We start from the raw sequence: 21,360 nt of genomic DNA, 5'->3' as shown, positions 1-21,360 counted from the left end.
TACAAGCGAGCTTGAAAAAACGCTTCAACTAGCTAAACAGTTTTGTCATGCCGAAACCATATAGGTGCTGGAAGTTTATCAGCTACTTAGTACTTTTTCTAGCTGCTTTGACATTTCTACTTCTAATGCAGTGCGTATTTTGACACTCAGCCAGAGAATTACAAAAGCAAAATACATGGAATGCGTGTGTTTCTTTGTATGTATATCACCCTGCCGCCACGCTGTTATTTTCGTTTATTAGCACATTCGTATGTACATTTCATTCGCTCGTTCACAATAGTGCCCTTTTTTTTGGTCGACTGTTGCTTAAGCGATTCCATCTCAAACCGCTTATCCAACTGAACTAGCTCACTTTGGGTTGTTGCTTTCTATTCAATTCGCTTATATAATTATATCATTTTATTTCCACTAGTTTGGAAAAAAAGCGGCTATTATTTATAAAGAGAAAACAACACTTTCCAGTGAGATGCACGGCACTTCTGAAATTTGACTTCTGAGTTTTTAGTTCAAAATTTTTTTTTCTGAGTTTTGGCTTCTGAATTTGTGGTTTTCTGAAAAAATGTGTTTCTGAATTTTTTGGGGAACCTTATTTATCGAACACGAATTCATTCCCATTTTTAGACTACTTGATTTCCCAGGGGCGCCTCCTGTTAACCCAGCTTTGGCAAGACATTGGCGAAGGTATCTCTCTTTGCCTCACAAACGGCTATCTAGGTTCCACTTCTGCCGAAAGACTTTTTCAAATCAATATGAGTCTCCGTTGCCAGTTTCAACTTCCCGAAATAACCTATCGAATTAGTTACTTTCGTGATACAAAAATATTATCTTCCTCGTCACTTTTTGTCTTATCGCTTTAGCTACGTCCAGCCTTATCGAAGTAGTTTCCAAATGCTGTGTCACTTTCGTATCTTAATGTCGTTTCGCTTTGAGGTAACAGTTCTTCCCGAAAGGTGATAAGAATCCGGAATATCACTCCGGTGATCATTTATTCAGATATGTCGTATAGAATAAGTGACATGCGCGATAGAAAATGCTAGCAGGTTAAGATAAAAACCTGTTTAGTACCTATGCAACAAAAAATGATAACAAAATTTTTTCTGGTCACCTCAGCCTTCATGAAAAGCTCTTACTGTGAATAAAACTTAAAACTACTGAAGAGTCCACTTACGCAGAAATTGGCAATGAAAACTTTTTGCCAAAGGGGCAAAAAATAAAAGAAACGAAAAACAAAAAAGTTCACTTGAAGACAAAAACAAGAAGGAACAAAGCGTGCAAAAACGCTTCAAAGTGAAAATTAATTTTAAGTGCCCATAATTCAAAAGGTAAGAGGGAAGTTAAAAAAACAATGCCAGCAGACAAGCGAAGAATACGAAGCACCAAAAGTAGAAACCAATGATTGGAACTACATACTGAGGTTGAGTTTGATGGGGCATTAAAAAAATTTTTTGTTGCACAAAAACTAAAAATAACAGCATCAATAAAATTAGTATATGAAACAACTAACCTAAAAGTGCATAAAACTTGAACGTACAAAGATCGATTGATCGTTTGTTGCAATTGCGAATACTTCATCAATGTGAAGTAGCCCAACAACAGCCAGCCAAGCCAATCAAAGCCATGTAATCGACAAAAGCTCTAAGTTCAATCGCTGATAGCTACTCCAATTTTTTTTTTTTTTGTGCTCTGATTTAGAGTATGATAATTTACTTACTGGTTATTATTGTTGTTGTAAATGCTTTGGTTTTTTTTTTTATCTGGATGATGCGTCCTTGAGGGTCTACATAATGAGATGCAATCTGTCAAAATTAAGCATGTGAGATATGTATGTGTGTGTGAGTGTGAGCGTGCTATCGTAGTGTTAGCTAATGCAAAGGTAAGAAATGCTCAAAAAAATACCAAGCGAAAAACGGAAAAAAACACAAAAGTTAATGAAGTAGCAAACAAAGCAGCAGCAAATTGTAGGCAGAGAGTTTTGTTTGACTGCAAAAATTTCATTTCATCGCTGCAGGTGAACCACCACCACCACCAGCACATTTAAGCGTCAGTACGCAATTCTGTTGCAGAGTTAAGGGGGTTGTAAGGCATCGAGTCCCGAAGATCTATTGCAATCCCGGAATTTCGGGATTTGAAAATGATTTTCCAGAGATTTTTCGGAATCATCCAGGGACTGTTACCTTTGAATTTTGGTTCAAAAGTAGTTATGTAAAGTATACAAACATGAGTAGCCGAAAAAAAAGTTTATTAGGATTATGTCTGTTTCCTTTGAAATCGGGTCATTGAAATTTTTTTTATTTTTTTTTTTAAAGAAGGCTGTACTTTAAGAGGAAATGAGGATTTATTGTGGTTTGAAATTAAAACTAAATAAAAAGATGATAAAAAATTTTAAGGACTACCTTTATATAAATGGACCAAAAAATAGAAGGACATTTTTCATTTAATACAGGCATAGTCTTGTTGAATTTTGACTAAGAAGCTTAAACAGTAACTCTTGTAAAGGAATTTTGGGATTTAAAACTATAAAGGTGGAGCGCAATCTTTCAATTTAAGGGAAGCCATGTACTTGGGATTAACTAATTGATTATTTAAAATTTAAACACGCGTTTATAATTTTAAATCCCAAAATTCTTATACAAAAGCTATTGTTAAAGCTTTTTAGTCAAAATTCAACAAGACTATGTCTGTATTAAAGGAAAAATTGCCTTCTATTGTTTGGTCCATTTATATAATGGTAGTCATTACAATTTTTTTATAATCTCTTTATTTTAAATTTTTTAGTACTGCTTACAAAAAGGCAATTGCAACTTTGATTAGAAATTTAAGTAATTCCTAAGTGAAAATTCTTATCTTTATTTATTTGTTCAAAATAGCAAGATTTAAGAGAATTAGTGGAATTTTCGCTGACAACACTGGCGAAAACAACAGAATTCCACCTCGAATTATAACAAGAGAATTCCACCTCGTTTGGCAGCTATTTAATTTGCACAGCTGAAAATCGTGGTGAAATTCGCATACGCCTGAAAGTCTAAAATAATCGTGGTGAAAGTCGCGTACGCCTAAAAGTATGCAAGAACGTGCATTGAGTTGGGCCTTCAACGAGGTGGAATTCTAGAACGCCTGCAACACTCAGGAGGCTAGCTATTAAGGTATGGCCTAATCTTCTAAATAGGTCGACTTGTGCGTTACTTAGCTCAAATTTTTTGATCAAACATTGCACTGTCACCGAGTTTTAAACTATATTTCAGGTTTCAAGTCTCTATATATGCAGAAAGTTAGTTAAAAATCGATTGCAAGATTCCCAATTTAAATTAAGTTTTCTCAATTTCTCGATCCATGCGCCACCTAGCGATTTTTTTACCAAATATTGAATTGTCACCGGGTTCTGACTCACGGCCCAAGTTTCAAGTCTCCAGCGCACCGGGAAGTTACTTAAAAATCGATCGCAAGTTTCCCTGCTTTTTTCAGGGATTTTCAGAGATTTTCGTTTATCTCGATTCGTCTGCCACGTCGCGGCACTCTGTTTTCCACGAATTGTAGTGCCAACGACTCGCAAACTATGTGTTAAGTTTCAAGTTTCTGGATCACCGAGAAGTTAGTTAAAATTCGATCGCAAAATTTCCATTTTAAAATAAATTTTCTCTATATCTCGATCCGTGCGCCATCTAGCGGATTTTTTTCACTAGCATTGTAGTGTCCCCCAGATTTGAACTATGTTCTAAGTATCAAGTGTCTAGCTCAACGGGAAGTTACTGAAAAACCCTTTTCCGTGGGTCAAAAATTCGTATGGAAATGAGGGGACAAACATGAAAGGGACTTAATATAAAGGTAGAAAAACCAATTAAAGATATTAAAAAAAAAAAATAAAAAAGTAATATTAAAGATATTAAATTTTGCAATATGAGTTCCCAATGAAATCTTGAAAACCAGTGATTTTTTTAAATGTAATCCCGGGATGGGAAAATGGCTCGGTAGGCCCAAGATTCGGGATCGGGATTCCCGGGACTCGATGCCTTAGTGGGTTGCTTATTGTGTGTGTACGTATGCGTGTGCTAAGTGAAGTTATTGGAGGCGGGTTGTTCACCGCTGTGACGAGTAGCTGTGAAATGCTTTGAAATAAATTGTGAGCAACACAGCATGGAGGAATTTTGATTTTGTGAGTTTATTGAACTTTTCTAAGTTACAGAGCTCGAGTGGGGCAGTCATAGACTTTGCTATGTAATAGCAAACATCAAAGTTTGATGCTAATAAAGTCGAATGTAATAAAATTGCTCTGACTTTTCAGACGTAAATAAAAATATTATTACCACCCTGCAAGCTTGTAACCGCAGACAGGGTGCTTTAGATAATTAAAAAAAAAAACAGCATTCATTAATTAGCTCTTAACCATAATTCATAAGAATTGACCCCTGTGGCTGCTTAGTGGCAACTGATGTCAATCGAAAATATTCAGGGAGATCATAAAGGAAGGATATTGTTACCACTCTGCAAATTTGAAGATAGAGACAGGGTGTTTCGGATATTTGAAAAAATTTCATATATTAACTGGTGCTTAACTACAATTCAGAAGACATAATGCTTAATTAGTGTGAACTGATACCAGAGATCAGGCTGAGTCCAACTGATTGTCTTAACCCAGGTCTCCGTCTTACTCTGCTGCCAAAGTAGGGTGTCGGTAAGAATACTTTTTGATTATGCTGCGTCGATTGGTTTTTATTTGCTCCACTATCGCCATATCTGCGAAAAACTCATAAAGCACATAATTACCCCTCCTACGTAGGCGCCGTTGGCATCACGGACAGGACTATAAATCTTTCGGAGAACTTTTTTCTCGAACACTCCAAGAGTCCATTAAAAAAAGATATTTTCGAAAAAGATACACGGAAGCTTCTTTAGGAGAAGCCATTTTCGAAGAAGACAAACTGAGGCGTTTTTAGTAAAAGGTACTTTGTGAGCAGACAAAGCGAAGACCCTTTACTAGAAGGTACCTCCGAATATGAGAAACCAAGCCTCTTTAACAAAAGGGATTTTGTAGCCAAGACCTCTTTAGTAAAAGCTATGCTCGAAAAGGAAAAATCAAGTCCCCTGTAGTAAAAGATAATTACGAAGAAGTTAAACTGAAACATCTTTAGTAAACGCTATTTTCGAAGGAGAGAATTCGGGGTCCGTTTAAAAAGGGTACTTTCGTAGAAGATACACTAAAACTTCCTCAGTAAAAGATAGTTTAAAAGAAGAGTTACCACGGTCTCTCTAGCTTTGAAGAAGTACATTCATTAGTGAGGAAAATTACTGATTTATTCGACTCTTGATGGGCGGAGTGTCGATGTAGGCTTCGGCAAGTGAATGGTTGAAAATTTGTAAAGTGAAATTGCACCGTTTGTTTTTAAAAATATGAATAGTTTTTTTTTTTTAAGATCTAGCTTCACCCCCAGCCCTTTGGGGCATTCCAACATCGTTTTTATTAACAGAACTCTCACTTTTCTTTCGCAGCTCATATTGGTTTAGTTATTTTTTACATACATACACAGATACAAACATGTCCTTTAATGAAAAACAACTCTCACACAGTTGCAAATGAGCTTTTACTCATCTTTTACTGTTTGTAAATTTGTTGTTATATAAATATAACGAAACTGTTTGCTTAAAAGCCGATAGCCATCAAGTTTGCGAGCAAATATCAAATGAAATAGAAAGCCATGCAATTTAGTGCCAATTTATCTAAAAATGTGATAAGACCCAATGTACAAATGATTTTATTTTGCAATTTACTCATATTTTTTTTGTGCCAGCTTTTTAAAAGGACGAATGCCGTTTGTTGTTATTTGTTCATAGTACAAATATTTTCTTATTTGTGACCTAATTTTTTTAATGAAAACATGTGGTTTATATGAGGAGATTTTATTTAAAGAGCCCTGGCAGAAGGTAACTTGGGTGACTAAAGATTCAGGAAGAATATAAATTGCAACTCGTTATCTCTAAGATCATTGCCAAGCGAAGCGTTTCAAGTCATCCTTTATAACCGACCCTTGGACCTAGGAGTATAAAGGTTGGCGGCATAGTCAGCTCTGAGTTTAAGAGAAACATATAGTTGGATTACTAGAACCACAGGATACACTAGCATACTAAACAATCACAGTTATACCTCTGCGCGACTACAACATTTGACGGCAGAATTTTCATATACACTGATGGTAGTAACTTACTATACTCAGAAGTAATTTGCGTAAGTACCAAATACTCATGAAGCTCCAAATGTAAAAATAGCGCTGTACGTCGAGTAAACTTATATTTTTAATTTAACGAAGTCCCGCCCAGAGGCTTAAGTCCAACCTAGGCATCTTTATCAGAAACAAATACTTCCGGGTTTTTTGGGAAGAGCTTCGTCGACTTTTGATCGGTAACAACCGATACCGACAAGTTATTGTTTTATTGTCGGCCTATTATCGATAGCGAGTTATTATCGTCCAGATGTCGGGTTGTCATCAGCTTCTTATCACCGTATCAGCGGCTTCTTGTTCGTTTTTTATCGGATTGTTATAGACTCTTTACATAAGTGTCATCGATTTTACATTGAAGCTTTGATCGAAATTGTTTTATTGTCGGCTTATCATTGATAGCGAATTATTATCGTCGAACTATCGGTTTGTTATCAGCTTGTTATCACCTAGTCTAGTCATTGGCTTATTATTCTTTTTTTATCGGATTGTTGTTGTTGTCGACTGTTTACAGAGGAGTCATCGATTTTACATTGAATCTTTAATCGGTATCTATTTCATAACAAACCGATTAGTTATCGAAAACACGCCTATAAGAAATCGGCAACGCTCCGATAATAAATCGATAACTTTGCAGTAACTTTTTAATAATACTTCTACAACTTTTTAATAATAAATCGATAACTTTTTGAAAACAAATCTATGGCAATCATATCATTCTTCAATAATATCGGTCGCACACCTTTTTTTCCTGCCTTGTCTTGCCTTGCATTGAACTCCTTCCCACATTATATCATAGTGTAGTGACTATACTTACGCTTAGATTCTGTATTGCCTCATTCCTTTAACAAAGATGTTTACAATCGAAAGGCTGCACTACGGATATAAAATTTAATTTAAAAGAACTTTGAGTCATTTTTTAGTGGAACTTAGCAAATACTATACTAGACAAAAAAGTGTAAATATTTTCCACGAAAAAGAGGAAACCTACATAAATTTAGGCACACATACATACATATGCATGTAGCTATGTATGTTGAAAAATTCGTAAGAAAATCCATTATCCCAGCTACTTTGCATAAGGGCGGACTACAATAAGTTAGAAAGATCTCAATTCACTTAGCCTACTGAATTTACAAATACTTTTAATATATGCAAATACATTTTAACATACGAAAGGTGGTCCCAGTTCCCTACATTCCACTTAACTCTAAAAATCATTCACTAACTTACTTAACTTAGTTTAGTACTGTCTAAGCTGATTTTTTACAACGGTTTTTATTTATTTCTCTTGAATTCAATTTCATTCTTGAATGAAATTTCTAAGCAATTATTCCATGTTATTGTGCACAAGTGCTGATTCTATTGTCTTTGGCTTCCGACAGCTGAAAGCCAATGTAAATTAATTTCCTTAGGCAAAAGATGCATACGCACCATTCGAGGAATATTAGCATATATATACTCTGTAGGGATGTTGGTAGCTAATGATACAAATTTATGATTCATAGCTAGACCTAATGTATCAAATAAGTATTGGATTGATGGTAGCTAGATTTTCACTAGTTCGCAGCTCGGGTATTATCCTGCAGCGAAAGTCTAATTCATTTGGAAACATTACTAGTTCGCCCTCAATCTCTATTATGTTTTCAACGTGGGAGTTAAATATTGCGATTTGCTAGGCGGTGAAAATGGTCCTACGCTGCATTATATTTTCTATAGCTCCGAACTAGTGCAAATCTTGCTACCAATTTGGTACTTTCGGTCTAGTTATGAATACGAAATTTTTATCAATAGTTAATTCTCTACAGGGTAGGTATGTATGTGCTTTTCAAACGCCTGCAGATAATCTCCCAATTGGAATGTAAATTATATGCGAAATTGTAAGTACCTATGCGAATGAGGGCATTTTCTTTCAGTTTGTGTTGGGTTATTTTAAGAGTTTCTTTTAATGTTTACCTTTTGTATGTAAGATAAATGGTCTCTTTAATCCGATAGTTTAGTAATTATTTTCAAAAATTTATTCCATACCAGAAAGTTTACCTTACTTTAGGTATTAGCACTCAAGTAAACTTTACCAAACTGCAGTAAAAATAATAGCTTACGAGGTCCAGAGCGTACTTAAGCTTTATAGAAAACATTTCCTTCTAGTGCTAAAAGAGGTTAAGAACCCGATATGACTGCCTGGAAAACTTGTTTCGTTACTGGACTATCGACGAAGGGTCGAAAAGTGTGTTAAATTAATGCCTCAGCTCTTACGGAAAGTAAGCTCAAAAAACGTCTATTTTAGCTTATACCAGTAAAAAATTAATTGCATACTTTAAGGCGCTTTGAAATTCTTATCACTTTTGCTAGGACATTTTGTTTCTTAAATATGTTCTTATTCGCTTGCAGCTACCTCTCTTCTCATAATATCTCATAGCACGTACTGTCTCTTTAACAAATTTAAAATACATTCAGTAATTCATAAACATTACGCTTAGTCTGAGTGTTGCGCGACAAAGAAAAACAGCAAGTGGAAAGGACATCTATCCCTGCCACACACCAACAATTCTATGCCTAACTTGTTTTTGTCTCGAATTATGTCTTTTGTTTTGTACATAAATTGTTTGGTTTGCATTATCTGTAAATTGTTGAAATTTACATTTTTTCCTTGTTTTTTCTTTAAAAACAAAACAAACAATCGCATGGATGAAAAGCAAGCGGTCAAAGTAAAATAAGCGAATAATTCTTTATCCGGCATTGTGTTTTAGATTTCCGTTTTTCTCATTCCTTCAAAATTTCCATTACTCATATAAACATTGGTTTATGTTTTACTTTTTGTATATTTTTTTCACACTGTTTTTTTTATTGTTTACCGTTGATACTGTTTGATGTTGTTAAAGAAACAAAGAAATGTTGAAATAAGATTAAAGTTTTTGAATGACTCAGTAAATGAGGCAGCATATTTTATAAAAGTTATTAAAAGTCTTTATCTTTTACAAAATTTTTTTACAATGCAAATTTAAAAGAAAACAAAAATAAATATAGAATATTACCTGCGTGGCCGAGCTTGCCTCAATTTGACTTAACTTTGCTATGGAAATTGTATATCAGGTTGTAAGATTATACAAATATTTGACTTAGGTTAGGTGGAAACCCCAATAAACTAAATTTTTTTATGAAAAGCTATGTGAAATATCTTTCGTTTGATTTCTGCTTTAGTATATCTCGATTAGTATTGGAAAAAAAATTCAAAAAGTGGCAACCTTGCAAAAATATTCTTGTCAGCAATACCTAGGTCAGAGAGCTAAGAATAAAGCTTGCTGTCTTTATTCAAGATTTCATTCATATTCGAGATCGTAGCCGATACACAAAGTAATAAATGTATATGGAAAAGTTAGGTGGCAGCACTAAATAATAAATATTTCTTAAAAAAAAAAACGATGCATGTTTGCTTTGTTTCAGTGGCGTTTTGAGTAATATTTGGCAGTCACATATTTTTATGGAAAGTTCTGTTCCATCGAAATCTGTATTATAAAATTCCCCCAAGTTCTTACAAGTTATTTCTGTATACATGTTTCTTGTTGGAGATGATCGGGAACACTTTTCATAACGCGAGAAATTTCACATTCTGCGGAAAGACCAACATCTCCAGCCGATTCTCCGGGCATTTTGCGGCGCCTTCTTACACGGTTTACTATATCAATATCCCATTTTTCACAAAGAAACTTCTCTTATTCAATTGCTTCTTCACAGAGATGTCAGGTCGTGGGTCGTCCCCGCGTTGGGCTTCATTCAGACCTTGGCCCGCTTTAATGTAGAGAGCCTCACATGTTGAGGTGGAGTACGCTGTTAAAACAGCAATATTAAATGTTGGCTCGTTCAAAATATATGAACAAAAAAAAAAACGAAAAGTTACCAGCGGGTCTCCATCCTAAACCGGGGGTGGTATCCACAGTATGGTTACGCAGAACACCTTCCTGCGTTGGCGGCCTTCTGCTGCGCTTAAAACGAATCACCCTGGGTGGGTCCAACACCGGTTTGGAGACCAAAACTAAATCCACGCAAAGCACTTATGTTCACAGTTTTTTTGTTGGGTATTGCACAACAGAACTACAATCACCCGAAAATCACCAACTTCCACTGCAAATATCTCCGGACAGAGATACAATTTTTATTTTCCGCCTTCGGAATATTGTTCTCGAGATTAATACGCGCCGTGGGACACCTCTTTCGACCTATTTGTAGGCAACAATCGACCTCGCACCTAACGCACTTAACACCATAAGAAGAATTTATAAAATTGTGTTTACCAAAAAGGTAAACACGACAAACGTCAAATGAAAATTCCCAAAAAAACACCATTGTGAACTCACGTAAATTCACAATGACGAAAAAAGCTTTGTTGGTAAGGTTGCCGGATGGGTGTGCATGATATGTTGAGAATAAGGACAGGGATAGATATAGGGTGGTTATGATTGCAATAGACAAAAGAAAGACCGTGGGAAACGGCATAAGGAAACGGTTCTTTTCAGCGGTTCGGATAGTAAAAAAGGGGGTAACTGAAGGTGAACAAGAGGAAAGTAAAATATAGCAGCATATCGGGCTAAAGTGCGCGCTCCGCTTATAAAAAGAAAAAAAACATTTGATTTTTGCGCGTAATAAAGTTTTAAAATTCCCTGTGCGCGAAGATCCAGAAAGGATCAGGTTAGTGCCGATAGCAATAATTTTTAAGTTTTGATAAGGCAAATTGCCTTCAATAAAAAAAAATCGGTTTCGGTCGATAATTTTTAAAGAAAAAGGGCGACGCTGCATCCAACCCCCCAGGACAGGATTTATTTGCTGCATAAGGATGTGGAATATTTGTTCACCTGGTGAGTTTTTAAAGTACAAAGATTTTTTTTTTATCATATAGACTTTCGCGCCGTTTGGGGTTCACGCGACCTCAATTTCGACTTCGGTCACCAGCCTCTTCAATAAATCCGCAGGCACGGATTTTCCTGAGTGAAGATTCCCACTCAATCATTGTTTTCTTGCGTAATCCCACATTCTAAAAATTTACTATCTCTTTGATTTTTCTTTTTGATTAAAATAAATTTTTTGCGGATACATTCGTTTCATATTGCGTGTAGGTATGAGGGCAATATAATATTAATGTATGTGTGACATAAGGCGCGTGAACGCCAAATCGGTTTTGGGAGCCTTAGTGAAAGAATTTAATTGGCGCTAATTGAGATTTCATTCTCGTAGTGGGAACCGGAGGTGGCCAGTGAAGCCTTTTTAAAGCGCCAGGGAATCACATTTTTTGCGAATCACAATTTTTACAAATCACGAATGTCTACCAATTCGATATCAATTTTTTTACAAATTCAACAATTTCCTACAAATTCGATAGCATTGGCTACACATTCAATCTCCAATTTATCAGATCCATACAACATTTTCATCAAGTAAATCGTAATTGCGTCTCATCACATTTTTTGGTATTGCAACTTCATCACCAATAAATCCTTTTATTGCATCTCGGAAAGCTGCGTCCAATTGGATTTGTTTATTCACCTAGCCATTTACCCTAACGTTGGAGCGACCTACCTCAGTATAGCATTCAGCAAAAAAGTTCACCATAACGTAATTTGTACAAAAGCTTTTTATGGTAGATAGAAAATTAACAAACGAGTCAGGGTAGTCTAAGAATTGTTTTTTTTTTATCCCAAATTTTAAACTGTATGAAATATGAATTTTACATTGATGTGCATGGACATATATCCGAGTCACTATAAATCTTTTCCGTTTTAGTCTTAAACGTAATATTCGATTAAACCAAAATTTATAAAATTGTAAGGCGTCTATCAGTCACAAGATATACCAAAACGATTTAGACTGTTTTTTTTTTGTCTTACCTTCTTTTTTGCAGAGGGTATGAACCCTGCACCAATAAGCCCCCCAATCCCCACATAAAAGAGCTCTTTTAGGCAGGCATTAGGGTGTGTTTTAAAACTACTTTTTTTATATAACTCCACTTGAGTAGATAAGAGAGTGGTGATTTTGGCGACAGAAAGGCCCAGAAATATATTTGAACATTTGTCATACAGTTTTTTTATACGGAATTCAAGTGCGCATTTTTATTTTTTTAGGTTGATAATATTTATAGGCCTGTGTACGCGTGCATAAATACTGTTTGTAATACGTTTATTTTTATATGTTTGCATAAGGATATACATTTTTTTTTGCGAAGAAGGAACCCATATGTGTTAAATTAAAATTTACATATATGTATATATATAAAATAAGGTGTTTGAAGAAAAATATTATTGAATATAAACGAAGCTTGATTTTTTGTATAAGATTTTATTTCATATCGTGTATAGATTTTAAGATTATGTTTATTAAAAATGCGTTATTGAAGTGAAAAGAGAAGTAATATGGCTGGCTAATTTCTTTTGGGGCGGGATGTAAGGATGGAATGATGAGGAGGTAAGTAGGAGTATGGAGCATGGCATTAGGGTGACCGCAGAGTAGGTTGCACGATGCGAGCGGTCCAAGGTTGGGTGGGATTCCTGTTGTGCGGTGGGTAAGTGAATCCGAAGAGGTTGAACGGAAGTAAATAAATATATGTGTGCGTCCGGTTCCAAGATGGCGGGTTGAGAACCACGGCCTGCCAAATGTACTGAGCTAGCTAGGGCCACCACCGGGAACCAAAGCAACGTGTACGTGACATATATTTATAAATGGCGCCCAAACTAAAAACACTCGAAGGGATCGCTATATTTCTTATAGCACCCGAGAAATAATTTTTTTTATATAATTCAACAGAGCGCAGGAAAAGAAGCTTGAATTGGCGCCCTCGCAAGAAATTAAATATTCTTCTGTAACATCTAGTAGAAATACAAAGATATAATTGTCTTTTTTTTTACGCAAGTAATCTTGCACTTACAAATGTATTCAAGCTTTCAAAAAAAAAAAAAAAAAAAAAAAAAAAAACGTTCATTTGAAAAAAAAGGTATGGTGTAAGCGGGTATCTAAGCTAGTTAGGTGACTTGCTTGTCTATTTGTTACAAAGTTTAATTGCACCAGTAGTTAGGAGCAAGCCCACCATATCTGATACAATAACCAAACGGTGGCATAGACACAAAACATGAGGGTGATCTATTAGCATCGACATTTTTACAACACAAAAGTTTATTTTAGATTTCAGTTTTTTGGTTTGTTTCTTTTATAGAGAGTTAGTGTCAGGAATATGGCTACAAATGTGGAAGCCAAAACATAGGTTTTGAGTTTTGTTGTTCCATAAGTAGTAGATTTTGTGACCACAACTACATTGCGATTGGTAGATGTTGTGAAGCATAAAATCGTTTCGTAATTTGTTTCGTTATTTAATTTATCAGTGAGGATTCACCTACCTACCCACACAGGAACGAACAACTATGCTCCAGAACCCTAAGCCTCCTCAAGGAGTCAGGCCATCCGAACACCCGCCAACTCGTAATATTCTAAATTGTAAATTTTCTGTGTATACATTCTTTTATATCGGAGAGTTCTTATCTTAAATTTGGTATTGATTTTTTTTTGGAGTCAGTGTACAAAGGTTTGAGTTTTTTTGGTGTACGTGTTGCGTTAATACGTCAGTATAAGTTTATGAACATTCAGTTAACAAAGGATTTGACCCACGGATATACTATATGCATGCAATACCTACTTATATATATATTCATCAATACAAACACTTGTTTTTAATCGATATATATATATTTTGTATATAATTTTTTTTTTTGGTTGATTTCGTATGAAGCGCTAATACAGGGGTGCGTGTTCGTAGACACTCAAGGTTTATAGCATTTAACATACATATATTTTGCTATGTCGTATATTCTCCTTTTTGAGATTACATCGAGATTACTTGGTTGCTTGATATTTTGGTTTACATAAATATTTTTTTTTATTATACCAATAGATATACATTTTTTTCATAAGGTTCAGTACCTATAGGGTTGTAACCCGCATATACATATATTTTATATTGATTTAAATTTTCTTTTATATAAATTTTCTTTTGATTTTTGTTTAAAGCGCTAGTACGTGAAGGAGTGTCTGTAGACACGCAAGGCTCATAGGATTTAACACACATTTCAGGTTTTATACTATAATTTTCTCTTTTAGGGTTACTTAAGGATTTTATATACATATATACATTTACAGGGTGTCTTTTTGGTGCCTCGTATACAAAGATTTTTTTTAAGTCCAAATTTTTTTTTAATCATTCGTATGAATCACTCGCCACCGGCCCATAATACACGAGCAAGAACAAAGATAGCCAACATGCCAGCAGAAGACGCAAATAAGCAAGTGAATGAGAGTGATCCCGCATTCATCGATCTTTCAGATAGGTTCGTAGGTACGAAAAATAAAGGGGATGAAAATGTAGGCGGTAGTGGGCAAAGCGCACCACAGGGTATTATGCAAGCAGTTACAACTAGTACTGGGACAGTGCCCAAACAATATGGTCAAGCCCAGGTTACCCAATCGGTACTCATCCGGCCACCGTCTTTACCCTTTCCGCGCCCCCCTCCGGTTCACAATTTCGCAACTAATGTTACGGCCAGTAGGCCTATAACACCAAACATACGCGAAGAAGTAACCCCAATAATAAAAAGTATGATGGCAGAAACTCAACAAGCCCTTTTAGTCGAAATGCGTGCAGGCATGCAGGCGATGTTTGAAACTGTACGCAGTTCCAGTGTCGAAGTGGGAGCTGGGCGTCAGACAAATAGGCCACGAATACAGTATAAAAAAAGGAGGCATAACATTAGCAGCGAGTCAGCAGAATCGAGGCGTTCGATACCTGAAAACGAAAGAGTTAATGAAAACGTCAACAACAATCGTAATGCACATAATAATATTCCTGTTAGGTCGGCGGTAGGTCCGTTACCGGCGTTCAATAATCGGGCGAATCAGCGTCCAATCCTAGGCCCTGCAGCACCGGACCATCGTTCTTCCTCACAAAGATCACCACCTGAGCCTCAATACAGAGCTGGTACCTACCGAGCTGAACTGAATATAGAAAAGTGGGGGATCAGTTACCAGGGTCACCGCGATTCCATGACCATAGAGGACTTTTTATTCAGGGTGGAGTATGTGAAAGAGCAGTATGGGTGTTCGTGGGCTGAGATCATTAGAGACTTTCATCGGCTGCTGAGTGGAGAGGCCCGTGAATGGTACTGGTTGTACATCCGAACGAATCGCAACCTAGACTGGCCAAGTTTACAATTCGCGTTACAACGGCAGTTCGGATCTCAGCTAACGGATTTCGATCTAATGAGAGAGATCACGGAACGCAAACAAAAACCCGGAGAGACGATTGATGATTTTTTTCACGCTGTCGGCATACTGCGTTCGCGTCTAAGGAACCCCATACCCGAATACGAAATGGTTCGGCTCGTCAAAGGGAACTTGCGGGAATCGTTGGCCAAACTAGTATACCCCATTGCGGTCTACTCTATAGAGCAACTCCGTATGGAGTGTAAGGAAGTAGAAAGGTGTTTTCCTCGCAGGGATCGAGTTCCCCAAGGTGGATTTGTGCCTCGTTCATACCAAGTGAACGAAATAGTTGATACATCGCCGGAAGAGCAGGAGTCTCCCGGAGATGAGGGTCAAGTCTCCGTGGAGGAGCTCCGTTATCAGCGCGTTACTAAACACCCGTCATCTCGTGACCAAGCAAGTCGTAAAAACCTGGTGTGTTGGAATTGCGGTGCCGAAGGACATGCATTCACCGACTGCATGTCGCTTCAGAGGCGTATATTTTGTTTTAAGTGTGGGAAGTCGGACGTCATCACGCCGAGGTGTCCAATATGTAACCTATCGGGAAACGCGAAACGGAACGCGATGACAGCGGGGGTATCGCGCTCCACACAATTCCCGCTAGAGTAGACGCGTCGACTAACACAGTAGATGAAGACCTCGGGAGAGGGGACGAACAGCAGATATCACGGATAAAACCAAAACTAACAAATTATACTATTAATAACAAAACAAATAACCCGGCTAGACTGTCCCTTGAGGAACGTATGAGGAGGTACAAGGAAGCCCGCGAAAGAATCTTTGCAGACGGCGTGTTATTAGGTCGTCGCAGGGTGTCACGCAAGATACGGAAGGCAAGGGATCGATTTCGAAACCGGAAGATGCTACGTCGAGCAGTTGTTGCCACGGTTAAAAGGGCAGACCGAGATGACCCGCGGGTGTACGCGGACATCGAAATAAACGGTGTCCAAAAACGAGGGCTACTGGACACAGGTGCATCTGTTAGTCTATTAGGTAGAGGATGCCGTGAGTTAGTCGAGGAGTTAGGGGTACCTATCGAACGTTTCATTTCGAAGGTTACAACTGCAGGTGGTGGCGCACATACGGTATTAGGAAAGATAACTATACCTGTCAAATACAAAGATTTAGAGAATAAAATAACGTTTTACTTATGTCCATACCTGGAACAAAACATTTATCTCGGGATAGATTTCTGGCGCGTTTTCCAATTGGCCCCGGATGTCATAGATGTAAATGAAATCGATTTGTCCAAGTTAGAGCAGCAGATGGTGACGGCGGAAGACAGGAATGAACGGCGTGTGCTTCATGACCTCACGGCTGAACAACAACAGCGCTTAAATCAGGTCGTCGAAAGTTTCAAAACGTTTGAAAAGGATGGTTTAGGTCGTACACCGCTGGAAAAACACTCCATTAAACTCGTGGAAGATGCAGTCCCTGTGAAAGATCGCCATTACCCACTATCACCTGCCATGCAATCTATAGTTTACACAGAAATAGACAAAATGTTAGAATTGGGGGTAATTGAGGAAAGTGAGAGCCCGTGGAGTAATCGGACCACTATAGTACGTAAACCCGGTAAAAATAGATTTTGTTTAGATGCCCGAAAATTAAATGATTTGACCATTAAAGACGCTTATCCGCTGCAGAATATAGAAGGCATAATTAGCCGCATAGATGATACCCATTTTATTAGTAGCGTGGATCTTAAGTTCGCTTTTTGGCAGATAGAACTGGAAGACAAGTGTAAACCATACACCGCTTTCACAGTCCCGGGGCGTCCCTTATATCAGTTCGTGGTCATGCCTTTCGGACTATGCAATGCGGCGCAACGGTTATGCCGATTGATGGATCGAGTCATACCACAGAGATTGAAGGCAAATGTCTTTATATACTTGGACGATTTACTTATAATCGCTCCCGATTTTGACTCGCATCTGCATACGTTGCAAGAAGTTGCCATGTGTCTTAGAGAAGCAGGATTAACAATAGGATTAAAAAAGTCAAAGTTTTGTTTCAAGGAGTTGCCTTATCTAGGATACATTGTGGGCGGGGGCATGCTAAAAACCGATCCCGAAAAGGTAAAAGCAATCGTGAACATCCCGGTACCGAAAACCATGAAGCAAGTTCGGAGCTTCCTAGGAACAGCCGGTTGGTACAGGCGGTTCATTAAAGATTTTGCGGCGATAGCGGCCCCGTTGACCGATGCCCTTAAGAAGACAAGCAAATTCGAGATGACACCGCAAGCAGTCGAGGCGTTCAATAAATTGAAAAAGGCGCTTACCTGTGCGCCTGTCCTAAGACACCCGGATTTTACTAAACGTTTTTGGGTTCAATGTGACGCCTCTGATTATGGCATAGGAGCGGTGTTATTTCAAAAAAATCACGATGATTCCGAAAACCCTATTGCTTATTTCTCTCAGAAACTAAACGATTGCCAACGCAAATATAGCACTACCGAGAAGGAATGCCTCGCGGCTGTGATGGCAGTGCAAAAGTTTCGCCCATATATTGAGCTGATGCCGTTCACAGTGGTGACAGATCACGCCAGTCTTAAGTGGCTCATGGGGCTAAAAGATCTGAGTGGTAGATTAGCGAGATGGTCTTTGCACCTTCAAGCATTTAATTTCGAAATAGAGCACCGGAAGGGCTCTGAAAATGTGGTTGCAGATACACTGTCACGGTGCATCGAGGAGTTAGCTCAATCATCGATAGCGGGAATGGATACGGTAGAGCTTGAGTCGGAGGAATATTTAGATTTGATAGGCACGATACAAAAAAATGCTGAACGGCTACCGGACCTGAAAGTCGAAGACGGGTTTGTTTTCAAAAAAATGATTGCGAAAGATGTAGAATTGGAGGAAAATGAATGGAAGTTGTGGGTGCCGGCAGCATTGACATCGACCTTAATCGAGAATGCGCACGGTTGCGCAACTGCTGCGCACGGTGGTATGGCAAAAACTTTGCATCGCTTGCGACGTTTATATTACTGGCCAAACATGGTAGTACAAGTCCGAAACTACGTCCGCGACTGTCAGATTTGTAAGGAAAGCAAGCCCAGTAACGCTATTTTGAAACCTGGTATAGGATCGGAGGTAGTTACCGAACGCCCCTTTCAGAAAATTTATATAGACTTTTTAGGCAAATACCCTAGGTCCAAACGAGGCAACGCCTATATCTTTGTAGTCGTGGATCATTTTTCCAAGTTCACATTTTTAAAGTCAATGCGTGAGGCTACAGCCACCAATGTCGTGAAGTTCCTCACCGAGGAAATCTTTCATAAGTTTGGTGTGCCGGAAATAATACACTCAGATAATGGGCAACAGTTTACCTCTAAACATTTTGCCAAAATGATAGAAACGTACTGCGTTAAACACTTGAAAACCGCGTTTTACTCGCCACAATCAAATGCCGCTGAGCGGGTCAACCAATCGGTCTTGGCTGCTATCCGCTCATATTTAAAAACAGACCAGAGGGATTGGGATCTATATTTGCCAGAGATTGAGTGCGCGTTGCGCAGCGCCATACACTCCGCAACGGGTGTGTCGCCATATTTCGCCTTATTCGGCATGAACATGTTCACCAGCGGTGCAGACTATAAGCTGGCTCGGAAACTAAGTTCCCTCAATGACAACGAATTACTGTTGCTGAACGACAGCGACAGAATAAGATTAATGAGAGAAAAAATTAAAGAAAATTTACACGAAACCTATGAGACAAACGCGGCTCGGTACAACAAAAGAACCCGTGAAGTGCGCTTCGTACCCGGACAAGAAATATATAAGCGCAACTTCGTATTAAGCGATTTTAATAAAAATATAAACGCGAAGTTTTGCAAAAAATTTATCAAGTGCAGAGTAACGCGAGCGTTAGGTAAAAACATGTACCTGTTGGAAACGTTGTCGGGAAGAAGCTTAGGTGCGTGGCATGCCAAGGACCTCAAACAATAGTCCTCCTTCATTCAATCACTATCTCTCCGGCGGCGAGGGTCAAGTCGTCCGGAGAGCCACAACCGATCCATTATGTCAGCCAACCTGAAAGAAAGATAAACAAAATATCCATAAAGTAACTCGCTTATATGGCAGTTTTATATATAATAATACTTCCCGTAAATCTGTCTCCGGCGATGAGGGTCAAGTCGTCCGGAGAGGTCCAATATCCAGTATATACACAAATGCCCGGCATAGCTCGCGAAGCAGGAGACAGTGTCAGGTCGTGGGTCGTCCCCGCGTTGGGCTTCATTCAGACCTTGGCCCGCTTTAATGTAGAGAGCCTCACATGTTGAGGTGGAGTACGCTGTTAAAACAGCAATATTAAATGTTGGCTCGTTCAAAATATATGAACAAAAAAAAAAACGAAAAGTTACCAGCGGGTCTCCATCCTAAACCGGGGGTGGTATCCACAGTATGGTTACGCAGAACACCTTCCTGCGTTGGCGGCCTTCTGCTGCGCTTAAAACGAATCACCCTGGGTGGGTCCAACACCGGTTTGGAGACCAAAACTAAATCCACGCAAAGCACTTATGTTCACAGTTTTTTTGTTGGGTATTGCACAACAGAACTACAATCACCCGAAAATCACCAACTTCCACTGCAAATATCTCCGGACAGAGATACAATTTTTATTTTCCGCCTTCGGAATATTGTTCTCGAGATTAATACGCGCCGTGGGACACCTCTTTCGACCTATTTGTAGGCAACAATCGACCTCGCACCTAACGCACTTAACACCATAAGAAAAATTTATAAAATTGTGTTTACCAAAAAGGTAAACACGACAAACGTCAAATGAAAATTCCCAAAAAAACACCATTGTGAACTCACGTAAATTCACAATGACGAAAAAAGCTTTGTTGGTAAGGTTGCCGGATGGGTGTGCATGATATGTTGAGAATAAGGACAGGGATAGATATAGGGTGGTTATGATTGCAATAGACAAAAGAAAGACCGTGGGAAACGGCATAAGGAAACGGTTCTTTTCAGCGGTTCGGATAGTAAAAAAGGGGGTAACTGAAGGTGAACAAGAGGAAAGTAAAATATAGCAGCATATCGGGCTAAAGTGCGCGCTCCGCTTATAAAAAGAAAAAAAACATTTGATTTTTGCGCGTAATAAAGTTTTAAAATTCCCTGTGCGCGAAGATCCAGAAAGGATCAGGTTAGTGCCGATAGCAATAATTTTTAAGTTTTGATAAGGCAAATTGCCTTCAATAAAAAAAAATCGGTTTCGGTCGATAATTTTTAAAGAAAAAGGGCGACGCTGCATCCAACCCCCCAGGACAGGATTTATTTGCTGCATAAGGATGTGGAATATTTGTTCACCTGGTGAGTTTTTAAAGTACAAAGATTTTTTTTTTATCATATAGACTTTCGCGCCGTTTGGGGTTCACGCGACCTCAATTTCGACTTCGGTCACCAGCCTCTTCAATAAATCCGCAGGCACGGATTTTCCTGAGTGAAGATTCCCACTCAATCATTGTTTTCTTGCGTAATCCCACATTCTAAAAATTTACTATCTCTTTGATTTTTCTTTTTGATTAAAATAAATTTTTTGCGGATACATTCGTTTCATATTGCGTGTAGGTATGAGGGCAATATAATATTAATGTATGTGTGACATAAGGCGCGTGAACGCCAAATCGGTTTTGGGAGCCTTAGTGAAAGAATTTAATTGGCGCTAATTGAGATTTCATTCTCGTAGTGGGAACCGGAGGTGGCCAGTGAAGCCTTTTTAAAGCGCCAGGGAATCACATTTTTTGCGAATCACAATTTTTACAAATCACGAATGTCTACCAATTCGATATCAATTTTTTTACAAATTCAACAATTTCCTACAAATTCGATAGCATTGGCTACACATTCAA

This window comes from Eurosta solidaginis, unplaced genomic scaffold (genome assembly GCF_040869045.1).
Source record: "Eurosta solidaginis isolate ZX-2024a unplaced genomic scaffold, ASM4086904v1 ctg00000151.1, whole genome shotgun sequence".
Lineage (NCBI taxonomy): Eukaryota > Metazoa > Arthropoda > Insecta > Diptera > Tephritidae > Eurosta > Eurosta solidaginis.
This window is presented reverse-complemented; position numbering follows the sequence as displayed.